Raw genomic sequence first — 13491 nt, forward strand, 5'->3', positions numbered from 1 at the left:
TGAAAAATAATGACCATGGAATCGAACAGAATTGAGTTCCAATCCTAGCCAGGTTATTGCTTTTTTCTGATGACATGGGCAGGTCATCCAGTGCCTTTGAACCTCAGTTTACTCATCTGTACAATGGAGATAACCACACCCACTTTGAGGTTGCTGTGAGGTTAAAGAAAGGAGGCATCAAGCACGTGGAAGATACTTCCTAGACGTAGCTGGGGTGACAGATCCTCTAGGTTCACCGTGAAGGCCCCCAGGTCCCCCACCCCCAGCACTGACCAAGGCACATGGCCCGGAGTCCCTGAGCCTCTGTCCCAGTGAACTTTTCTCTGGAGCCTGAACACCAAGCATAGTTCCCCTGTGTCCTGCTGAAAACCTCGAGGGCAGCAGAAGGGACCAGAAGGAACCATTAGACTGTCTGGCAGAGGGAGTTGGAGGCTCCAGCTTAGACATCGCCCCCCAGCCTGCCCTTTCTCCCATAGCCTTTCAACCTCTGTTATCAACAAGGAAACTGAGGTTCAGAGAGGTGAAGCCACTTGGTGGAGGTCACACAGCCCCATCCTGAAAAACAATACGAAGAAGGGCTTCTTGCCTCTGGGCCGGAGAACCTTCAGGCATCACCCTGGCACATGCCCCACTCTCTTGGAGTCAGGAGCTTGGGATGATGCCCTGCCCACAAGGCACCTCCCTGGCTCCCAGTTAGGACATGAGACTTTGGAGCTACATGGAACAGAATCCAGCAACATCATCTACTCTCTGACCCTCAGTATCTTCATCTGTTCAGTGGGAACACTTGTTCCTGCCTGTAGAGTTGCTGTGAGGATGGACTGAAAGCTGAGCCTTGTATGAGCTGAGTGTGGACCGGCCATCATGAGCACTTGGTAATGACGACTATTTATTATGAGTATCAATAGCCCAGATCAGGGTTTTGGAACAGATCCAGACTGGGCATGCACACTGGCCTGACTGGGAGGTGGTGGCCAGACTGCTCCCCCATCGCCGGAACCCCCAGAGGAGGTATTTTCAGGGCTACGGGAAGCGGGGGGCGCTGTCTGCTGGCGGATGGATGGAGTGGATAAAATTGATTCCGGCCCAACGGCCGCAGGTGGCTGGGCAATTACCCACTGCCAAGTCGCCGGAGATGAGACGCCCTCGGGTCACAGCTCTGCTGACCCCCGAGGCGGTGGATCTGGCTGGCTGGCTGGTTGGCCGGGCCTCTGTGCTAAAGCCTCTGGGGGCTGTGGTGCTGGGGCGCCCAGGACTGGGACTCAGCCTCGCCCACCCCTCCAGATAGACAGATAGCTGGTGGACGGGCCCATGTCCACTCCATGGGGGAAGCTGGACGTGATTCTGTTTTGATCATCACAGACCCAGTCTCACAAGCCGGTGCTTAGTCCCCTGGGGAGGTTCATAGCCCGCTCCTGCGCACAGGTCCCCTCGATGAAGTCTGGCTCACAGTGGGGCTCATCCCTGCCCGCTGCTCTGACACCTGGTGAGCAGACAAGCTGCATGTCTGTTAAGCCCCAGATGGAGTGCCCCGGGGACAGGAGCTACGTCTGTCTGGGTCAGCGTCCTCTCCCACTGCCAGGAACAGTACCTGGTACACAGCGGGCACTTGGGGGAACATTGAATGGGTAGATGAATGCTTGACCCGGGTACCACGGGTTAGGATTTCAACATATTTTGCGGGCACACAGTTCAACCCATACTTGGCCTGCCATGCAATAAACATCATGCAGTGATTTTTGAGTGCCAACTGTATACCTGGCACATGGTGCCCAGGGTGCAAGGGAGAGAGGTAGGGGGTTAGGGAGGAGAAACTATAGGAGGAGAAGTGAGGACCAGGGAGGGTGTGTAGCTGGGAGTTGGGAGGTGGCCTATGTCTCTGGGCCTGCAGGGGGCGCATTCGGACATGGGTCAAGACAGAAAGCTGGGAACGATGCTGCTGGTGGCTTTCAGTGCTAACCAGGTGCAAGACCTGGGGACTGAACCACTAAGAAGCTCTCAGGTGTAGACAGGAAGTCTTAGACTTGATGAGCTAAAGAGCTGTAGAAATCATGCTTTTTTTTTTTTTTTTTAAGAAATTCCATTCTTTTTTTTTTAATTAATTTTTTTGGCTGCCCTGGGTCTTCGTTTCTGCGCTCAGGCTCTTCTGTAGTTGCAGCGAGTTAGGGCTCCTCTCTGTTGCGGTGCACAGGCTTCTCACTGTGGTGGTTTCTCTTGTTGCAGAGCACGGGCTCTGGGTGCGCCGGCTCAGTGGTTGTGGCCCACGGGCTTAGTGCACCTCGGCATGTGGGATCTTCCCGGAAACAAGGATGGAACCCGTGTCGCCTGCGTTGGAAGGCAGATTCCTAACCAGTGGACCGCGGGGAAGTTGCATGTTTGTTTGGAGCGGGAGGTCTGTGTTTAGAGCTCAGCTCAGCGCCAGCTCTCATTTTATGTGGGAAGAATCCTAGGTTCTGAGCAGGAAGGTGACTCTCTCAGGGACACGCAGCCCGCAGGAGCCAGGAGGGACACTGGACGGCAGACCTCCTTGCTTCCAGGTCTTGCAAGCACGTGGCCCAGTCTGCAAGTTATAAAAATGCTTATTCAAAACACAACAGCCGTTACCGATGACAATAGAAGCCATTTGCCTGGTTTCGCTCATCTGCATCTCTAGGGGTTAGTAAATTTGCAGCCAATTTTCATGGGTTTCAAATTGAATTTCTAGGTAGGTTCCGTTGAGAAGTGGAGAAAAGTCCCCACGCTTATCCTAGAAAGGGCTGGGCTTTTCCTAGAAAGATTCCTTCATGCAGTGAGTGTTTCCTGATCACCCACTCTGTGTGCCAGCCTCCCACCCCACAACCCTGAAATGAGGGCTGGGAACGGAGAATTTTTTTTTTTTTAATTCTTGGACAGTACTTTTGGAATCCAAAAACACTCTTGCTTTGGCTTCATAGAACCCAGTGTCCGGTGGGGTAGACAGAATGGTGTCCAGTGGATAATCAGAATCCAGGTAGGTCTTTCCTGGTGGGTCAGAGGATAAGAATCCACCTGCCAGTGCAGGAGACTTGGGTTCGATCCCTGGCCTGGGGAAATTCCACATGCCATGGAGCGACTAGCCCTGGGCACTGCAACTTACTGAGCCTGTGAGTCAGAATGACTGAAGCCTGCATGCTCAAGGGCCAGCAAGACACAGCTACTGAAGCCCGTGAACCTAGAGCATGCACTCTGCAACGAAAGAAGCCACCACAATGAGAAGCCCACACGCTGCAACTAGAGAGGAACCCAAACTATCTGCAATCAGAGAAAGCCTGCATGCAGCAACAAAGACCCAGCACAGCCAAAAACAAATACAAATAAACACAGCAGTGTGTATGTGTTAAAAAAAAAAAAAAAGGAAAAAGAAACCAGGTTGCATGATTGGAGCAAGCCCAGGGGGCAGCAGGGGTCTGGGAAAAGTGTCCGACCAGCCTGGAGCGCAGAGAGGACTTCCGAAAGACGGTGATACCTGGGTTGAGTCTTGAGAAAGAAGTTGGAATTCATTATATGGGGGAGGCGATCAGGTATGTATTCCGGGTGGAATGGCCTGTGCGAAGGCTCAGGGGTGTAAGGTTATAGAATATTGTTAAATCCACTTGGCCACGAGGTTGGGGGAGTGTGAGGCATAGAGGGGCCGAGATTAGCAAACGCCTTTGGGGATGGGCTGTGTCTAGAAAGTCATAGGGGTGTATTTGGAAGGATTCGGAGCTGGGGAGTAACCTAGCGATAGTGGCCTTTTTGAGAGCTCTTTCTGGCTACTGTGAGGCTGGTGCAGAGACGGCTGCAGTCATATAAATGCATGATATTTAATATAATAATAGAGGATGGACTTCTCTGGTGGTCCAGTGGTTAAAAATCCTCTGTCCAATGCAGGGGATGCAGGTTCGATCCCTGGTTGGGAAACTAGGGTCCCGTGTACCACAGGACACTGTAACTAGAGAAACCCATGCACTGCAAAGAAGACCCAGTGCAGGGCCTCCCAGACATATATATAAAATAGTTACTACAATATATATGACAATAATGGCATACCAGGCAGTACTCTAAGCATTTACATGTTTTACCTCATTCACTCCTCAAACATCCCCGTGAGCTGAAGTGCATGGAAAGCTTGTGACCTCGGGCCCGGTGTATCGTAAGTATCAACCAATGACCTCCGTCGTATCAGCGATCTGTATGTGCTGCTTGCCCCATGTTGCAGCTGAAGACTGAGGTTCAGACCATTCAAGGAACTTGCCGTGTTGGATGCTGGGGCGTACAACCTGCTCCACTTGAGGAAGGAAGGGTTTATTCTTTCGCTCCAGGAGTGGTGCCCTCTTTAGGGGCTGACTCAGCAAGGTCACTCCCTTCTGGGGGTGGACATCAGCCAGTGACCAATAGACCCCTTGTCCTAATTCGAGGTGTTTCTGAGAGGCCACTGTGGCTCCGGAGCTCTGCGTGGGGCCCACTGAGACCATCGTCAGAGCTCACCTTCTTCCTCTTCCCAATTCTGCTTCCTTCTCCCCTTGTCCCTGAGTTCCGACCCCAAGAGCACTTTCTACTGAACAGCCTGCATGGTAACGTCTGCTTGCTGGGGACCCACCTGTGACACTTGCCCAAAGGAGTACAGCCAGTGATCAGCAGAACTCGTGTGTTAGTCAGGGATCTCCAGAGAAAGAGAACCAGTAGGGTAGATAGATGGGTAGGTAGGTAGGTACATAGATTAGCTAGGTCAATAGATCTGTGTGTGTCTGTTTAGTTGCTCAGTCGTGTCTGACTCTTCTGCAACCCTTTGGACTGTAGCCTGCTAGGCTCCTCTGTACATGGAATTTCCCAGGAAATAATACTTGAGTGGGTTGCTACTTCCTACTCCAGGGGATCTTTCCCACTCAGGGATAGAACCCACATCTCCAGTGTCTCCTGCATTGCAGGGAGATTCTTTACTCACTGAGCCATTGGGGAATAAATCTATATACAGGTCGATAGATGAGCTAGATAGGGGTAGGTAGGTAGGTATGGATTAGATTATATCAATAGATTTATAGATAACTAGATAGATAGGGATTTATTATGAAAGATTGGCTCACATGATTATGGAGGCTGAGAAGTCCCCTAGTCTGCTGTCTGCAAGACTGAGGCCCAGAAAAGCTGGCAGTATGGTTCTAGTCCAAACCCAAAGGTTCTGAGAACCAGGGGAGCCAATGGTACAAGTCCAGGTCCAAGTCTGAAGGCCCAAGAACCACGAGGGCTGATGTCCAAGGGTAGGAGAAGGTGGACACCCTGGTTCAAGCAGGAGAGTGAATCGGCCTTCCCTCTGCCCCTTTGTTCTCTTCCAGCCCTCAGTGGGTCAGGTGATGCCCACCTGCGTGGGTGAGGATGAGCTTTACTCACCCTGTCAATTCAAATGCCAGTGTCTTCTGGAAACACCCTCACAGACATCCCCAGAAGTAATGTCTGGCCAGCTTTCTGGGCATCCCTGAAGCCTTGTCAAGCTGACACATAGAGGTGACCGTCGCAGCCAGAAAACAAACGCTGGTCCCCCTGGTGTCGATGAAGTCTCCGTGCTGTTCTCACGCCACGCTACCTTGGTCAAGCATCTCTGACTCTCCGAGCTTTGGTTGCCTCATGTGTAAAGTGAGGGTGTATCAGTCAGTGTCCTGGTCTGCTCAGGCTGCCGTAACAGAATACCGTAGACGGGGAGCTTAGACAATAGACAGTGGTGTGCCCATAGTTGCGGAGGCTGGGATTTGGGATGTTTGGAGGCTGCTTGGAGGAGGTGATCCAAGCATCTTGGGTGGATTCTCGCTGCTGCTTTCCAGAGCTGGGGGCCTGCTCTCCATGCCTGCAATGCTCCGCCATGCTAATGACTTGAAACAGCGGCTAATTTGACAAGCCAAATGGAGTCCCCATGATTGCATTTGACTTTCTGACTAACGACAAGAGATGAACTCCCTTTTCTTAGTGCAACTTACAGTTGGATAGCCTTGGGCCCTCACCCGATCCCAATGTTCAAAATGTTGCCTTGTAAATTGTCTAATAAAGTAATAAAGAAAGAGACTTGCTAAATGATTTGTCTTTTAACCATTGTAACGGGATTTTTTTTTTGGTGGGGGGGGGTAACTGTTTTATGTTAGAATGCAAAAATTATCACATGTAATTAGAATCATTTCAATTCCGGTCTCCACCAGGCCTCTGACATATCCGGCAACTTGTGCCACGTCGTGAAGCGAGTCAGCTCATAAAACCTAATCAAATAAAATTGTAAAAGGCAGTCAGATTTGGAGTGGTGCGGTGAATGCTGGAAGGGAAGGCGGCTCCTCCACGCCTTGGAGGGAGGAGAAAGGAGGGAGGGAAAAGGCTGGAAGAGAGGAAAGAAAGGGGTAAGAGCCACATTAGGGCTTCTTTCTACCTGGGCAGCCCAGGACCTGACGGGCCACAGTGATGCTCTTAATCATTTCACCTTCCTCCCCACTCAGATCCGCCATTTGTGCCCCAAGGTTCATCTCATTCAGGCTGACCAGGTTTCTGCCTGTGCATGTTCTTAATATTTAATCCTAACCATGCAGACACATGTATGGATTTATTTATCCACAAAAGCTGCAGAATAAATGTTTAACCAGGAAGGCACTCGGCAGCTCAGAACATCTAACAGACAAGCTTTTCCAAGGGCAATGAGGACGGGCAGGCTGTCTCACTCTGGGGAGAAGATATTTATTGAGAAAAATGTCCCTGGTTCCCCAAATGTCCAGGTTGGGCTTTGGGGGACTGGAGGTTAGCAAAATGTTGCTCTTTTCAATCGGCTTGAGTGAGAAGCGGCTCTTGCCTCTGATAGGAGGAGAGTGGAGATTGAAGGCTGCCTCCTTCCAGATGGTGGTGGGGTGCAGGTCCTTCATTTTCCCACGAAGTCCCTGTGTAGTGTGGTGGCCTGTTTGTCCTCACTGGGGCCTGGAAAATGGTTCTAGGCAGGAGGCTTGTCTGCCCAGGTGCGGTGTCCTCATTTTCACTGGGGCCTGGAAAATGGTTCTAGGCAGGAGGCTTGTCTGCCCAGGTGCGGTGTGCGGGCGGCAGTGGAAATTCACGTTGGCACAAGTGCCCCGCAGGAGAAGAATCACAGTGCAAAGCCAGTGATGGCATCAGGAAGTGCTTGAGTATTCTGGGTGCTTGGACCCACATCCAGTTCCAGGCCCGGCTCCTGATTCCTCAATGTTGCACGTAGGCACTATGGCAGGCAGACGGTCAGCAACTTTACTTTTTAAGAAAAAACTTTATATTTTACACTGGACTATAGCCGATTAACAATGTCATGATCGTTCCAGGTGGACAGCAAAGGAATACAAGCATACATACACATGTCCATTCTCCCCCAGGTTCCCCTCCCATCCGGGCTGCCATATGACTTGAGCAGAGTTCCCTCTGTTAATACAGTAGGTCCTTGTTGGTTATCTATTTTAAATACAGCAGTGTGTACATGTCCATCCCCAAATCCCTAACTATCTCTTCCCCCCATTCTCCACCCCTCTCCCAACCCTTAAGTTTATTCTCTAAATCAGTGAGTCTGTGTCTTACTTGTGAATGAGTTCATTTGTATCATTGATTTTTAGATTCCACATGTAAAGGATGTCATCGGATATTCCTCCTTCTCCTACTTAGTTCACTTGGGATGATAATCTCTAGGTCCATCATGTTGCTGCAAATGGCACTGTTTCATTATTTTTAACAACAGAGTAATATTCCGCTGTGTATATGTACCACATCGTCTTTTCCCATCCCTCTGTCGATGGCCGCTTAGGTTGCTTCCATGTCTTGGCTGTTGTAAATAGTGCTGTGAACGTTGGGGTGCATACATCCTTTCGATGCATAGTTTCCTCTGGATATATGCCCATGGGTGGGATTGCTGGATCATATGGTAGCTCTATTTTAGTTTCTTAAGGAACCCGCATACCGTTCTCCATGGTGCCTGCACCAGTTTACATTCCTGCCAACATTGTAGAAGGGTTTCCTTTTTTCCACATCCTCTCCAGCATTTATTATTTTTGGATTACATAAGAATTGAAGGACTTCACGTTCCCTTCCTGTGTTCAAGCTGAACAACTCCATCCATTCTACTTACTGGATTTCGTCTGAAAAACTATTCCACACACACAAAGTTTGACTCTCACAATGCACTCGTTGAAGAATGTTAAAGAAAAAATTACTCTGACACTGGTGCAAGTAGTAAGTAAGACTTTATTCAGGCTCTTCTGATAGGGGAGACGGAAAGAACAGTGGGAATTTTTAGCCAAGGAGTAGTCTGGGGGTAGTGGTGTGAATGGTCATTGACTAAGAGAAGACATCAAAGATAGAGGGGATTCTGTTTTTGGCTGTGTGAAAGGGAGTGAAGTCACTCAGTCGTGTCTGACTCTGTGACCCCACGGACTGTAGCCTACCAGGCTCCTCCGTCCGTGGGATTTTCCAGGCAAGAGTAATGGAGTGGGGTGCCATTGCCTTCTCCAGAGGATCTTCTCGACCCAGGGATCGAACCTAGGTCTCCTGCATTGTAGGCAGACGCTTTACCGTCTGAGCCACCAGGGAAGCCTTAACTGCGGTGCTCAGGCTCTTCACTACCCCGTGGGAGATCTTTAGTTGAGGCAGGCGAGATCTCGTTTCCTGACCGAGGACTGAACCCTGGGCCCCCTGCATTGGGACTGTGGGGTTTTAGCCACTGGACCACCGTGGAAATCCCAATGGTAGAGGGGATTCTTGCTGAAGGCAGGCCAGGGGGCCAGATATCAAGGATAAGGGCTTCTCTCAATGACTTGACAGGATTCTTACTACAACTGGGTGATGCGGGTCCAGCAAGAACGGGTGCTAAGGACAAGATCTAGCTGAGAAGAGGGCTCAGAGGAGCCTGACTCAAGGGAAGCTTCATGAGAAAGACCGCAAAGCTCTCCAGATGTGGTTCTAGGTACCGGAGGAGTCAGGGACCACCCCGCCTTGTCTACTGTCCTCCTGGATCCTGAGCACACGTCGTCTTGCACCTCCTCCAGCTCCCAGCCCTCAAGCACTGCAGTTCATGCAAATAGCTGCCTGAGGGTAGAGCAGGCCTAACATGTTAAATTTCCACTTAGGCTCAGCCGGGATCTGTAGTTCTGTGGTTTCTTTATGATTCAGGCGGTTTAGTATTCTTTGATATTTTAGCACTCTATCCTCAACTACTATAGCACTTTGATTTTACACCTCTTTGATTCTAGACATGATAATACTGGGATGTAGACTTTCTGGCTCAATTATGCCAAGAAAAAAAAAATTTTTTTTTGAACCAATGTGTCCAAGCCCCACTTGTGAGATACCAGCCCATGCCACAGCGAGGCACCAAGGATGGGAGTGTGGTGGGGCAGTTGCTGACTGAGATAGAGTCTTACATGTTGGCCATGTCCAAGGTCAAAACTAGAGCAGCTACACCTCTGCCATCAGGTATGAGGGGCCAGAGTGTGGCCAAGAAGAGCAAAATAATGCCAGGTGATTAAGAGTTGTGGGTACAAAGGATGGAGCGGGGGTTGAGGAGCAGAAATGGATATTAGGCAAGCACCATCTATTCGATATGAGAGACCTGGGGTGCTCTGAAATGATTGGGTTTGGACAGATGCTTATGGTTCCCTTATGGTTCCCTGTGATAAACTCTTTCTGCCCCCTTTCCCCTCCAAATCAACCTGCCATATCATCCCCCTGCTCCCAACAGGGATCTGAATAAAGCCATCCATACATTCTGTGTGGATCTGTTAGTTAACCTGTTGGAATTTGAATGGGAGCCTTTGGTCTTCCCTGGTGGTTCAGACAGTAAAGAATCTGCCTGCAGTGAAGGAGACCAGGGTTCAATCTCTGGGTCAGGAAGACCCCCTGGAGAAGGGAATGGCTACCCACTCCAATATTCTTGCCTGGGAAATCCCATGGACAGAGGAGCCTGGGGGGCTGCAGTCCATGGCGCCGCAAAGAGTCAGATGCGACTGAGCGACTGAGCACGTACACGAGCGTGCATAAACTTTGTTATGACACAACACTGATACCAACGACGGCCGAATGAGCCAGGAAAGGCTAGGTTACTGCAACAAAAACTCCTCGTAAGCAAAGTTCACTTTTTTGCCCCTGTAAATTCCACCGTGGGCCTGGGCAGCTGTGTTCCACATGGTGACTCAGTGATTTAGGCTCCTTGAATATGTCTCTGCATTTCAACAGGAGGCTTCCTATATTAACAGGGGGGCAAGAGAAGTTCCTCCGTTTGAAAGTGATGTTTGTGACCTCCACTCAGAACCAGTCACGTGACCCTAGCTACCTGGAAGGAGGCTAGGAAGGGTGATTTTCTATGTGTCCAGGAAAGATGAATATGAGGTAGCATTTGGTGAGCACATCATACTGTTTCTGCTACAACCACCATGTCTTATTTTAGTAGCGACCATATGACCATGCTACGCTATGCTATGCTAAGTCGCTTCAGTTGTGTCCGACTCTGTGCGACCCCATAGACGGCAGCCCACCAGGCTCCGCCGTCCCTGGGATTCTCCAGGCAAGAATACTGGAGTGGGTTGCCATTTCCTTCTCCAATGCATGAAAGAGAAAAGTGAAAGTGAAGTCGCTCAGTCGTGTCCGACTCTTAGCGACCCCATGGACTGCAGCCTACCAGGCTCCTCCATCCATGGGATTCTCCAGGCAAGAGTACTGGAGTGGGGTGCCATTGACTCTACATTAATTTATTTAAATCATTAAAGATCCCTACAGGGGATTCCCTGCTGGTCCAGTGGCTAGGACTCTGTGCTCCCAATGCAGGGGGCCTGGGTTTGATCCCTGGTTGGGGAAGTAGACCCACATGCTTCAACTAAGGGCTTACATGACTCAGCTAAGATCCTGCATGCTGTGACTACAACCCAGTGCAGCCAAATAGACAAATACTGAAAAAAAAAAAAAAAAAAAAGGCAGACTTTACAGGTGAGGAAACCAAGGCCCAGAGAGGTTGAACAACTTGCTCAAAGTCACACAGAGAATGGCAGGTTCAGAATCTGAACCCAGGGCTTCTCTGGTGGTCCAGTGGCTAAGGCTCCGCACCCCCAAGGCAGGGGCTGGGGCTCAATCCTCGGTCAGGGACGTGGCTCAACTGAGAGTTCACAGGCCACAGCCAAAGATCTCACACGGCAGCAAAGACCCAGCGCGAACAAACAAGCACGTAAAAATTAATATCTGAACCCAGGTTTGCATGCCTCTGAAGTCTGCACCCTTCCCTTCTCATGTGGCGGACCCTCCGAGTCCGGGGGACCGGGTGGGGTGGCTGCCTGCACTCTCAGGCATCTGCTTGTGGTAGACAAGCCTGGATCCGAGAGAGGAGATACCCTTTGCTGACTTGGGAATTCACTGGGTACAGATAACCCCTTGCAGCAGGCAATCAGTGGTTCCTGACAACTTTTTTTTTTTTTCATTTAGACAAGAAATATGGAAAGCATATTTTGAACTTTGCTTTCCTTCCATTTCCCATCTGTTCTTCATTGGGAGTTCAGATTTAATAAGCTTCTAGAGCTGGTATTGAATTCGAAGCTGACACTCCTTGGGGAGCTCCTGTGTCGGGAGAGGATGGGTTGGGTCACTCTGGTTGTTGTCTCCTGCTTGGCCTTCTGTCTGTGTGTCCATCTGTTTCTCTTACCTTCTGTATCTGATCCTTCTCATCCAGAAGGTCCAACTCACCTGTGGGTGAAACTTTGATGTATAATTTCAGGAATATTTGATTAGTTTACTGACCTTTCACCCACTTATGCCTATGCCTAAAATTCTCTCATTCAAGAACTTTTCCTTTAGCTTACGAGAAGCTTCCTTTAGCTTAGGAGAATTCTTATGTCTGGTCAAGATGCCCAAAGAAAGCTAATTGTGTCACAATACTGCACCCTTTCAGTGGCAGGGGGAAAACTCTTGAAGAAAACGGATTTCAGAAGGTAAAGAAGACAGAAGACACAGGGAAGTAATACAGTTGTGGGCAGAGTGCTGACTTGGGGTCAGAAAACATGGGGATGTGGGCTTTCTTGGTGGTCCGGTGGTTAAGAATCTGCCTTCCAATGCAGGAGACACGGGTTCAATCCCTGGTCCGGGAACTAAGATCCCACATGCCACAGGGTAACTAAGCCTGAGTGCCACCACCGCTGAGTCCAAGCTCAAGAGCCCGTGAGCTGCAACTACTGAAGCCCTTGTGATCTAGAGCCAGTGCTCTGCAACTAGAGAAAGCCCAGACCAGATCAGATCAGATCAGTCGCTCAGTTATGTCCGACTCTTTTCGACCCCATGAATCGCAGTACGCCAGGCCTCCCTGTCCATCACCAACTCCCGGAGTTCACTCAGACTCACGTCCATCGAGTCAGCAATGCTATTCAGCCATCTCATCCTCTGTCGTCCCCTTCTCCTCCTGCCCCCAATCCCTCCCAGCATCACAGTCTTTTCCAATGAGTCAACTCTTTGCATGAGGTGGCCAAAGTACTGGAGTTTCAGCTTTAGCATCATTCCTTCCAAAGAGATCCCAGGGCTGATCTCCTTCAGAATGGACTGATTGGATCTCCTTGCAGTCCAAGGGACTCTCAAGAGTCTTCTCCAACACCACAGTTCAAAAGCATCAAGTCTTTGGCACTCAGCTTTCTTCACAGTCCAACTCTCACATCCATACATGACCACAGGAAAAACCATAGCCTTGACTAGACGGACCTTTGTTGGCAAAGTAATGTCTCTGCTTTTGAATATGCTATCTCGGTTGGTCATAACTTTCCTTCCAAGGAATAAGTGTCTTTTAATTTCATGGCTGCAGTCACCATCTGCAGTGATTTTGAAGCCCAGAAAAATAAAGTCTGACACTATTTCCACTGTTTCCCCATCTATTTCCCATGAACTGATGGGACTGGATGCCACGATCTTCATTTTCTGAATGTTGAGCTTTAAGCCAACTTTTCCACTCTCCACTTTCACTTTTATCAAGAGGCTTTTGAGTTCCTCTTCACTTTCTGCCATAAGGGTGGTGTCATCTGCATATCTGAGATTATTGAGATTTCTCCCGGCAATCTTGATTCCAGCTTGTGTTTCTTCCAGTCCAGCGTTTCTCATGATGTACTCTGCATAGAAGTTAAATAAACAGGGTGACAATATACAGCCTTGACGTACTCCTTTTCCTATTTGGAACCAGTCTGTTGTTCCATGTCCAGTTCGAACTGTTGCTTCCTGACCTGCATACAAATTTCTCAAGAGGCAGATCAGGTGGTCTGGTATTTCCATTTCTTTCAGAATTTTCCACGGTTTATTGTGATCCATACAGTCAAAGGCTTTGGCATAGTCAATAAAGCAGAAATAGATGCTTTTCTGGAACTCTCTTGCTTTTTCCATGATCCACCGGATGTTGGCAATTTGATCTCTGGTTCCTCTGCCTTTTCTAAAACCAGCTTGAACATCAGGAAGTTCATGGTTCACATATTGCTGAAGCCTGGCTTGGAGAATTTTGAGCAT

This window comes from Bos taurus, chromosome 17 (assembly GCF_002263795.3).
Source record: "Bos taurus isolate L1 Dominette 01449 registration number 42190680 breed Hereford chromosome 17, ARS-UCD2.0, whole genome shotgun sequence".
Classification (NCBI taxonomy): Eukaryota; Metazoa; Chordata; class Mammalia; order Artiodactyla; family Bovidae; genus Bos; species Bos taurus.